Raw genomic sequence first — 12,155 nt, 5'->3', positions numbered from 1 at the left:
TTTTTTTTTCTTTTTTTTTCAATTTCCCTAGGAATAGCTGCGCCGTTCGCTCCCTACAATTTGTACCTTCGCGCCCCGATAACTAGAAAAACGCAGCGTAACCTCTGAAATTGCTAACCTCCGAAATCGCGGTACCACTAAGAGCCCCTGGAAATTTAGCACTTATTTCTGGCGGCTCGCGCCGCTACTTTCAGAGTGCTTCGAGAAACGTTTTGAGCGGTTAGCATGGGAATGTGCACAGAGCTGTTTCATTCTGCCTGTGGACACTTGGAAATGATCAGGGCTTGAGGAGATTTGCACTATTCAGCGGTGCAAGCACACTCCCAGGCTCTGACTTTCACTTTCAAGGAAATAACTGTCTTGCCTCATGGCTTATTTAGAGAAAAAGCTCTAATTCGGTGTCGTACAGGTGCGTATGCATTTTTCCCCCGCCGTTTGACAGCCGTGTTCGCTAGTGTGCAGTTTGTGCCTATTTTCATTTTAATTAAAATCTCTGCCTAATACATACTTGGCCGGATCAAACAATTGCTCTTTTTAGCTTTTTTATTTCTCAGCTGCACCATTCCCACATTTTATAATTACATAAAGGTGGGTGTGGCTAAAATGAAAGCAGCAAGCAATCTAGTATCAATCTATAGGGTATGTGAAGTGGCTTTTCCTTTCTTATATTTGATGTACTCCTTATTTTGAGATATTTGGGGGAAAAAATCACGTAGGCTGAATAGACCCTTGTAGAGCTGCTTGCATTTTTCACCTTAGTTAAAATGTCAAACATTAACAGGGATTACTTGGCCCTGCAAAAGTTACATTCGGAGGAAATATCAAATTAACTTAAAGATCTCAACGTATGTATTTACATTATATCGCTAAGAGAAAGTTGGAGGTCTGTGCCTAATAGAATATTTCTTCGGTATACCATGTACTACCTATACATTATTTTTTTATATTTTTTTTTATTTTTTTTTGTTTGATCCTTTATCTGGATTCTCAGGAAAAAACCTCCAAATAAGCTTCACTTGTTCTTTTTTTTTCTATTTTTTTCTGATTTTTTTTCAATATTTGTAAAGGAAAAAAAATAACCCCGGAACAACAACAACAAAAAAACCACCAAGTTGTACTGAAAGTTTCCAAGAGATACCCTTTGTTTTTATAGATACAGATATCCCGAAGCTTGGAATAACTTTAAGATTTTTAATTTTCAGATATACCGGTAATTTGAAAGTATGAGTTGCGTCTGTGACTTTTGTGTGTCTTGGGGTAGTATTTCGTAGGAAACCTATTGTAGTAACATTTTAAAGACAAACTATGCGGTTACAAGGTGTACGGGGGATTTTTCCTATTTTTTTTGATTTTTTTTCCCTTTTAGCTTCTGGAATTCTGGACTTCTTACTACTCCATCCAAAATGTAATGCCATGGGAGGGGATTTGCTCCTAAATTGTAGTCTTTATTTCCTTAATTATCCTGGCAGTAATGAGTCCAATTGTGCAGCAAAGTACAAGTGGAGCTGCAAAAACCCTACCTGTCTCCATGCACCCTGCCTGTTGAGCACTGTAGGGAAGGTGCACATCTCATCCATCTCGAGTGCCAGAAGCCACCCTAACAGGTGTATCACCACTTTCCTGTGGCACTTTTCTCTACATACAAGCAGGCCACCTTTCCTCACACCGAAGTAGTCCCATAACAGCATTTCTGTTGCAGGAACTTAGAGGTTTTTATTTGCATTGGGAAGCAGTGAACTACTGAATGTGTGAAGGACAACAGGGGAGGTTAGCACTCTGTTCTACAAGTATGCTGCAGATCCTCTGGGTCGGAGGTTTAGTCATCCACCCATACCTAAGGCCCGGTGCTAGTCATTCCAGTAATTTACATTTAGTACAAATTGTCACAGGTAAAATGTATCTTGAGCTTGCTTTTTCTGTCTGCGAAAGAAATGGGGAACAAAATTGGAGGCTTCTGTGTAGAAGCAGAAATATGTTTTTATGATCTTTTTTTAACAAGAAAAATAACTTGGTGTACACATACCCGACTTTTCCACAGATGCTGTGGGTGTGTGTGTATTACTACAGATTCTGAACACTCAACATCTAACACTGGGACCTGATATCAAAAATTACGATATTTCTGTTATCAGTAATACTTGGGAAAATTTTGTTTGAACAGGCTCCCCAAATTACTTTTGTACATAGTCTTCTGTGACTCTTCTCACACAGACATCTCATTTTTTAATAGAACTAGTGATGTACTTTTAAGGTAGGAATAATTATGATGTGCCCCATAAATATGAGGGGGGCATCACACAGCGTGGAGATGTGTAGGCAGGGATTTCCAATAACTTTTTAACTCAGTGAAATTGTTGCTTTGCGTTTTTATTTATTTATTTTGTGAATTATTGGCAGGAGCCCTGCAGAATTTTTAGGTAACTGATGCGTTAATACACAACAAGCTAGATAGGCTTAAAAAGGGATCTAGTTGGTGAAAAATATCTGAATTTTGGAGGTTGGGCGATTTCAGAAGTGGTTAGATGGAGCTAGGTAGAAAAATCTCTGCCCATGTTTAATAGGGTGTCAGGCAACGTCTGTACTGATTATTTTTTTTTTAACCCTTCGCTGCAAGTTTTTAAAGCACTTCAATTCTGGTGTAAGAACCTCTGGGATGTATCTGTCGGTGGCACCCTAACAGCAGAATAGGTTTGATCTTAGGTTCGTGTGCTGCTGGGTGAGAACTTCCAGCAGGCTTGCCTGAACATTCGAGGGGAGGACAGAACTTGAGCTCTAATGCAGCTAATTCTCAGTTTGACAATTTTTTCCTTTCATATTAACATCTAACAATATTTTAGCATATCTTTTAAAAAGAGAAGAAAAGGTTATCTTTACAGAGAGCACAAAGTTTCATTGCTTTGTATAATTCTAAACACTTCTTCATATCTCGGTAGTGAGCAGTTGCCAGTGTGTAGGGATGACCTCGCACACACGCAGACACACGTTTATTACCAAATACAGAACAGGAGAAAACGTAAAGTGTGTACATTTAGCTTTTATTTTGTTAAAAGTTTCCCAGGATGTCTCCTAAAACTGAAGATGATAGTGTAATATTGCTCAAAACTGAAAAATAGCAGTGACTTTCAGTGATCGTTATTAATGTCTAAAGGAAACCACTGTTAGAAATAGTCACGGGGTTTTTTTTTCTCCCTATTTAGTTTGTTTTCAGAAACTGCAATGAGTGTATCAACAGTAAATAGATTAATAATAAACTTTTCAACATCAAATCTAGTTGCAATTAATTATTTTATTTTGAGTGAGCTAAAACTCACTTTGAAGTCTCAACTGAGAAAAAGAGAATTACACAAGGATTAGAGCTGAACCTTATATTTTCATATTACACGGTTTTCTGTAAGTTTGGTTTCAATATTATCTTTAAGAATGTTAAATCTCAATATAAGCGTGGGGGGAACTTTTGGGAAGCATTTTTGTGTTTCTGGCTTAAAGACAAACTTTTTTTTCTAGAAAAAAACAAGAGGTGCAGCAGATGAGGTGTGATATACATGAAAATAAAGAAAATTCCTTTTTCTTATTAAAACAGGGTGCTTGTTTGAGCTCCATAGCAGTGGAGACTTTTTTTACTATTTTTTAGAATTTGATTAAGCAGCAAAGAGCAAAATTATTGAAGTATTTGGAAGCAGGTGACCTGATCTAGGCATCTGCTGCTCATTTTTTAGGCACTGGTGTATCTTGTCATGGTATCTACTGTGAAAAACAGTCCAAATAAATTTAAGAAATTGGCTGTGTGAATGTGCGGTTTTCTCCAGTAGATGTTTGGAGATAGTTGCTGCCTATATCAAATTTTACTTTGTTTTTACCTGATTACTCTCATTGCCTTTTTTTTTTTTTTGGAGGGGGGGGTATAAACTTTAATTTTTTTTAATTTTCACTCTGAGTGCATTTTGTTTCCACTATTTCCATCATGTTTTTTTTTAAAAAAAAAAAAGTATTTGTACAGCTACATTTTAATAAAGGTAGTAATGGGTGCTGCCTTGAAGAGCAGAAATTAAAGCTCCTTAAAGAAAACACTAAGTTAAATACTTAAGTCTGTAGAATATTTTGGGAAGCGTGACAGCAGTAATCACATGTCCTTTAAGTAGTTTGTACTTACCTGTTTGCTGGTTTGAGGGTGGAGGGAGAGATTAGGAGGGGTTCTCCCCCTCCTCCCCCCCCCCCCCTTTTTTTTTCTTCCTCTTACTTTCATCTTAAAATGCTGCAGGAAGAATGAAAGCAGAGCATGCTAATCTGATTTGTTTCAAGAGGCTTCTGATAATAAAGAGGCATATCACAGGTGTTCCTAATCAAGTCAGTTTGGTTTTAGAAAAAAAAAAGAGTATTTTTAAAATTAGGATTTCCTGTAACATAGACAATGCGAGGGTCAACCTGATGACCTACATCTATGTTTGGGGATCAACCATGAAACTGTGGGTGTTGGAAATATGTTATAATACATGACATTTTTATTGCAGGTTTCGACCTTTCAATAGAGAGCTGATTTTGGAGAACGGCTTAGTCCTGTGATTGAAAAACTCTTTCTGGAAGGTTGATGGAGCATGAGCATGGTATATATTATATTAACATTTCTCTTATTACATGTGTTCTTTATTTAAAAAAATGCATATAGTAAATGTAACTTTTTTAGATTATTCAAAATAGGCCGGTTTTTCTGGGTTTGTTCAAGATCTTTTTGTTTGGTAAAATAATTCTTCTTTACACTCCTTCTGTAAAATTTTAAGGGACTAAGGAAAAGTATTCACACAAGATGTCCTCGGGAGGAAACAAAGTGGCCAAAATATGTACAAAAAGCTGAGTTCACAACAGCCTTGATCATAGAAGTTATATAAATTCTCTATAATATTGCCCTCAAATTCTTGACTTGGGAATTACTCCAACTGAAATGTTTTTAATCCAAAAACAAAGTATAGGGTATATAGTGTTTATTTTTAAGTAACTTAATTTTCTTTTGTTGGGAGGGTGTGCTAAAGAAAAGAACAGAGAGATAGCTGAATGCATTTCAATGTGGTGTACAAAATTTATTTTTACATATATTAAAAAACCTAGCTACTTGACAAGCTAAAAAGTAGGAAACAAGAACAAGTGGTCTTCAGAGGCCTCTACCTGTGGCAAGATAGTCAGAAAATTAATGTAATGTATGTATTTGTCACTAAATGGATTTTTATATAGTAAAACACTGAATATTTAAGAATAATAAATACGGACTGGCGACACTCATATTGCAAGTGCTGCTTTGCACTGAAGGTACTAATTTGGCTGAAACTGAGAAATCCATTCAGAGTAATCATAACCTATCTATTTGTATATGAATAATCTTAACTAACCATTTATATAAACAATTGAAATTAAAATAGTAACTGCTCTTGGATTGAGTAAATTTGTTTAAATATTAAATGGAGCAGTAAAAACTGTAAAACTTTATCTTCAGCAAAATATATTACAGTGCAACAAATTTTATGAACATGTCGTGACTTTAGCAATTCCAGCTTTCAGCTGGAATCCAGTTTTTATCCTTAATCAAATCTGTCTGTCTTTAAGAACACTCTTTTTTTTCCTTTTTTTTCAGGAAGTAATTATGCCATAAAATAGGAGAAGTTTTAAAAAGCAAAATTTGAGATTATTCTAGTAACTGCTAATTTTTACCAAGCAAATCGAGTGAAGTGTAAATTTCATCTTTCCTCAGTGTTGTAACTAATGTCTACTATAACCTAGGAACTACTGGCTTTTACCATTTATACACCTCCTGTCATAGAAGTAATCAAGGCAGGCATGTCCTGAGTATAGTTTTCAATATCTGAAAAATATATTATGATTTTATGGGTAGTTAAGACCATCTACAGAAAATCATCAGTTGAGAAACAAAACCTTGAATACAGAAAGTGTAGGGATCTAGAGGAAAACAAGTGAAACAGAAGTTTATGTGAACTTTGCAATTCGTGATTAGTCAAGAGGTAATTTTTATTTTTTTCCCCTTTCTTTGCTTAACAGTCACAATAAAACTATTTTTATTAATGCTGTTAGTATTTGGGTAACATGTCTAATATGCTCCCAAATAAATAAATATTTTACAGTCTGTCCAGAAACTCTGCTCTGAATGTACTGCATGTGGGTCTGGTTGTTGTTTTTTTTTCTGGTTCTCTTAAGAATATAAGGATTTCACAAAACACCTCTTCGAATTTGTTCATTCTTTTTGTTCCTTTTTTTTCTGTACAAAAGCAATTACATTCTTGTTAATGAAAATCAGGATTATATTGCAAGGCAAAGGTATCTAAGGCTCCCTTGTGACATATTTAAAAGGTGAAAGTTTGATGGAGTGTTCCTTGGGCTGACACAAGTTCAGAGTATTTCTCATAGGTTCTTATTCAGAAAAAAATATATATATAATGTCTGGTTCACAACTGTAAATCAAAGGATTTTTAAATTTAGGGCCTAATTCTGAAAACTTTTAAATACACAAGTAGTCCTAGTGCCTCGCTTCCATGTATAAGGATTTTTAGAATCATGTTTGTTCTTAGGTCCAAACTTTATTTTTTTAAAATTAATAAAATATATTAAAGTATTCAGAACTTTGAGACAAGTTCAATCGCTTTTAAAAAGACCAAAGAGGAGACTTTTGCAGTAATGCAATTATCTTACTCGTTTACAGGCTGAAATGTCTCTCGAGTGTGCTGCAGTTGTCAGTTACCAGAAGAAGCCACTTTTCATGTGTTGATTTGCTCTAGAGCACTTTTAGGCTGAAATTTGGCCTAATTAATTTTGTTCTAGAGGTAGGCAGCCTGTTTGTTCTAGAACTAGGCAGCCTGGCTGTTTCATGCCCCACAGAGTAGGTGAAACTTTCGAGGCTTGTGGGGTGTGTTTTAATTTCTTACCCCTGGCTCCTGCTGTTGCAGTTTTTATTTACCAAAACTAGTGATTTTGTTGGAAGTTGAGCCTGAAACAAGGGCTGCAGTGCTGGCCCCTTAAAAAAATTGTTGGTGTGGCTATTGCAAATTGTATGCCTGACTTCGTCAACTGTTTTGCAATATCTAATTGTAATGAGGCTGAAAAGATAAAAATGTACAGGCTTCTCTGCTGGAGTGCTTCTCGTGGGTAACTTTTTCATGGCCACTTTTACTGTTCGTAATGTAGGTGCACACTTAAGGCTCTACAGACCTCGTTGACTAAATCATAATTTGATAGCTGACAATGCACACTTACTGCTCCTCTGAAAGACTTGTTGCAGATAACTCTGTCAGCTCATCTGTGCTTTCCTTAAGGACTTGTGTTGCTTTTCAGAGGCAACTTAAATAATATTCCTGAAAGAGAGATGTAGCTGTAAATGCAGCCCATGCCCAGTTATTACAGCACATGTAAAATCAGCCATTGTTTGCAAACCCTGTGCTATCTTAGGCATGGCTGGTTTAAATTTTGAAATCTGAAAGAACTGAAATTTCTGGATTTTGTTAGTTTTAAGTAGATCCAGCCCTAACGTTATTTTAAAATGGAGTTTTGTGTACTATTAGATTGAAATAAGCATTAATTTTTATTATTAGACTAGACATTTAATGAAACAGCTGTACAGCAAGGATTTAAGACTGGTGTACTTACACCTCATTTTTCCTTGTCTGTTGATAAAGAGATCCTGCAAAGCAATTGAAAAAGAATAACAAATGATACACAAATTCTTCAGGAAAAATAATTAAAACATGCTAATTGGCATATTTAAATGCTCATGCTTCTCCCTCAAAGGCAAAGGCACAAAAGTAGGGTATTGCCCCTTTTTATTTATTTATTTATTTCAATAAAAACGAAGCAGAGGTTTGTGGAAACCCATGCATTTAAGCTGTGGGTAGGGGGGGAGAGAAAAACATAATTCCAGTTTTCATAAATGTGCTGCTACTGTATTGATGGCTGTTAATCCACCTTGTTTTATGCTGCTGCTCACAAACTAACATGAACTAACATGAGAAAGAGCATGTATAAAGAGGTGATTGCTGATTCAGTAGTGTTTTTGAATAAGCCACTCTTTCTAGCTTTGTCAATTTTGAATTTATTTTAAATACATGGATATTCACAGTAGATTTTTATTTGCAAGCCTGTTGGAGGGAGATTTTTTTTTTTCTGGGGGGGGGGGATTTTTTTTGGTAACATTCAAAATTTTTACAGCAGTATTTTGAGGAAAATTATTGCTTTTAGTAAAACATGCTACTAAGATTAGTTTAAATCAAGAGGTAATAGTACCTGTATTTTTTAATTTGTGCAATACCTAAAAATCTGGGGAGTGTGCAAATATCTCCAAAATATTTACACCTTCCCATTAATACACTAAATTTTAAGAGCTTGCTTTATATTTCTTCTTTCCTCTTTTTTTTGTTTTTTTTGATGCTTTAGAGCAAAAAAAAAAATCATAATTTTATCTATCCACTTCTAAGTTGATATGGGGTGTATTTTTTTCTAGAAAAATATGGATTGAAGTGTTAATATCAAAGTTACCTTACTGATGTTGAAAATTATAATATTTTTTTAAACATGTACGATCTCCCTAACTCTAACCGATAATTCCCTACTTCAAATTAGCTATAAGTCCCTTAGATTTATTGAAAATTTGGGGGAAGACAGGAATTTCAGTGGATCTGAGAAATAAAAACACTTGATTTAGAATTTCTGTATTCTTTCAGGGCATATTTTTTTCTTGGTAGAATGTGCAGATCCTGTGGTCTTCAGGATGTTATCACTTGAGTTATTCTGCAAACACTTTGCTTCCCCCTGCGAGAGGCTATAACATATTTTAATTGGGATGAGGAATTTGAAAAGGAGGGTTCTGTTGTGAAACATTGTAACTGCTCTTAGGAGAAAGCCTGTCTATAAATACCCTGAAAAGTCTGCTGCAGAGCAGGGTTCCCTGACATGTCTGACAGTACCAACAGTATCTTGCACAGGCAGACAAACCCCTTCTCAAAAACAAGGGGCTTCTGCTTAGGTACTTGCTCTGCTGCCCCCAGGCTCCCCAGATCTAGAAGATTTTCCAAGTTCGCAGGAGAAGGGAGAATGATGCTTTTAGTGACAAGCACAGCAGTTACACAAGCAGCAGGGAAAGGTGTATTTTCCTTCATCTGTTTTATAACCTGACTCTGAGTGTGTTTCAGTTCTCAGGCAGCATGGCAGTTACTTCAGGGGCTGTACTGCTGTATGACAGTATTTTTATATTTTTTTTAAGCAAGGATCCTCTGTTGATCTTCATTTCTGTCTATCTCTAGCTGATATGCAAGGGTTACCAAGAATACGTTTTCCATACTCTGTCCTAAATTCATTGCATCTGAATACAAGAGAGGATAAAACATGTTTTGAAACAGAGAGGAAAATGCTTGGTCTTCTCTTTCTGGAATTACAAGGTTTAAAATCCGGATTTTCATTTGCACAGTGCCTGTTTTGCATCCAGGTTTAGAGTGTAACTAGGAGATTGTTGAAACGGCAGTGAGAGTAATTCCTCCTGAATATTAGTGCTCGTAGGCTGTGTTCTGTTTTTACACCAGTAACTCTTCAATTTTCATGAAAGTTTTGATTCCAGCTATGTCACTGTAGTTACAGTGAATCTGGCTATGAATACCGTGTGTTTGTTTCAGAAGTTGTTTCAGAAGTTTTGTGGAACTGCATAAGAAATTAATGGAAATGTAAAATACAAGAATGTTAATAAGTTCTCTTAAACTTATTGTCCTTGATTTTCTTCTTCTATTTGGGAATACAGACTTCCTCTTGCATTTTAGGTGTGTAATACTCTGTCAATCTCACAGTCTTCTGACATGAAATTGATCCTCCAAAATGCTGTTCAAATTTTTAAGTTTTATTTTTGGATTAATATAACTGAAGTTGGTGACCCACTTTCCATTATGTAAAAACCTGAGCAGAACTTGTCACTGAGGTAGGAATTCATATAGGCTAACACTAGAGGGCAATTCAAAGCAAGAGTCCACCCCAGAGCAGTTCAGGCCTGCCTGTGGCCCTGTATTGAAAAAAGGGAACCTGGGGGGACTTTCTCTGGGTCCCTTCCCCAGACAGAAACCGGCCTTGGTGATTACACTCCCAAATCTTTTTTTACTAGATATGAAAAACAGGTTAAATAAAACTTAGATCTCTTGGAGTGCTCCACTGAATGAGAAGGAACTTAAACAAGTTCCTAATACTTTGCTGAATGAAAAGTTAAGAAGCCTGTTCGACAGTTTCTCATCTCGTTCGCTCTTTCCACTGTTAAAAGGCACAATTTGTGGTCTTTTTTGTTGCTTTTAAATGTGTTCTTATGTGCTACACAAAACCCTTTGATCTTATGTGAAAGATGCTGGGTTTGGGGAGGTAAAGTACCACTGCACTGAAACTTAAATGCCTTTTATTTTCAAGTATCAAAGAAAATATTCTGGATTTGCTGAAATGTGCTAGTAGATAAGAAATCATGTTTTTTTAACAAATATACAATAATACCAATAGCCAGGTGAACCCTTATATAATACTGCTGAGTTATGAGAATTAAAAAGAAAGTATAAATTGATTTCAGTTTTTAAAAAGTATAAGGCATCAGACAGGTCCTCTGTGTGTGTAGCTTTATCAAGCAAAACCTATCAAATGCAAAAACTTGGTTGAAGTAAGATGAGCAATCAAGTGCTGTATTTAGTATTTAACTGTGGAGGAGTGATCATCTGTGTATATTGTGCATGATTTAAACAATTTACATAACAGTGCATTACATAATAAATTCTAGTTTTCACAGCTTGTGACGTTCGTTATAGATCCACGGAACATCTCAAACGTTTGTAAATAGTAACCTGTAGTGCAAACGGTGATGTCATGGGACTTGAAATGCACTCAAGAATTCTTATTTTAGCAATGCAGATTCCCTCGTTACACTGAGATGTATGCATCCAGCCATGTGAATGCTTGCAAGTGCCACGGTACAGATTGCAACACCAAGGGTATTTTATAAGCCTGTGTGTTTGTCTTTCTGTATAGTTACACATTATTTTATATACGCTTATATATAAAAAGCTGATCTGAGGTTAAAATGGCATGGTCACTCCTCTGTTCTGTACCAGTTTTCAAGAATTATTATCTTTGCATCCTTTACACAGTTTACTATAGATATCTAAAACTTATTCATGCTTTTACTGTTTTTTTAATATATACAAAACATTTTGGCAGTGCCACAGATGGATAGAAATACTGCAGTGCATTGTTACAGTAATTTGCCCCTGTCTCTGCAGGTCTGGTCAGCAACTCCAGTGCAATTTGAAAATATGTAATCTGCTGGCAGTGATGTACCCAACCTTAATCAGAGCTGGAGCCTTTGGAAGAGAGATTGTGTCATCGCACGATGTATAGTCCCACAGTGACTGACCTTGATGAAACTGTGACAGAAGAAAACAGGTTTTGCTTTGTTTTGCTTTTCTACTTTATAACTTGCAAAATGCAACAAACAACAAAAAAAGGAAGACAGCTGAACTCTTCTGTGGTTAGCTTCCCTGGGTCTTAGAGGAGGCTTTTGTTTTAGTGTGGGGGCAGCAGTAAGGAATTAGCTGATAATCAGGATAGAAGAGATCCTAACCATACATATGAACTCTTGATTTTTGAGAATGTGAATTTTGACACAAAATCTGCCTGAATATTCAAATGATTAAACCAAGCATACATGTAAGCTTTTAAGGAGCTGAATTCCTAGTCTTCTGAAAGTACAACACTACCTATTTGTGTCAACATGGCTGTTTTTTTTTTTCTTTTACCAGTTTAATATTTTTTTGGCCCTAAATCAAGGAGAAGTTCTGTTGATAAGTGAACATTTAAGGCTGTCCTCACAATTTTATTTATTTGAGCAAAGCAAGAACAAATGTGTAAGTATAAGCAATGTGCAGACCAATATTGCAGTGTTCTTCTGTCTTTAAGCAGGTGGTTTCATGTGGCAGGCTGGAGGAGAGATTCTTTTTCTTCCCAGCTTTTGACAAAAAGATGACGCATATGACTCAGAATTAGAAGGGGAAATCTGCCAGTTTGCATCAGTTCCTCAACTTGTGGGTTGCTATTCACCACAAGGAAAATTGGTATACTCGCACCAGTGCTTCTTGAGAGATGAAGAGTAATCA

At 35.9% G+C, this 12,155-nt stretch overlaps 1 long non-coding RNA gene across 1 annotated transcript in view; it reads left to right on the top strand.

The window, feature by feature from the left end:
• LOC118165342 overlaps nucleotides 1-11,758 on the top strand; it is a 37,419-nt gene extending 25,661 nt beyond the window's left edge. Inside the window, exons 2-3 of the long non-coding RNA XR_004749998.1 lie at nucleotides 4,509-4,601; nucleotides 11,283-11,758. This is a non-coding gene — a long non-coding RNA (uncharacterized LOC118165342). The remainder of the gene's footprint in view (nucleotides 1-4,508; nucleotides 4,602-11,282) is intronic.
• Nucleotides 11,759-12,155: the final 397 nt, after the last annotated feature.

The sequence above is a fragment of the Oxyura jamaicensis genome, chromosome 1 (genome assembly GCF_011077185.1).
Source record: "Oxyura jamaicensis isolate SHBP4307 breed ruddy duck chromosome 1, BPBGC_Ojam_1.0, whole genome shotgun sequence".
NCBI lineage: Eukaryota > Metazoa > Chordata > Aves > Anseriformes > Anatidae > Oxyura > Oxyura jamaicensis.
The sequence above is the reverse complement of the archived record's forward strand: the minus strand, read 5'-3'. Positions and strand labels throughout refer to the sequence as shown.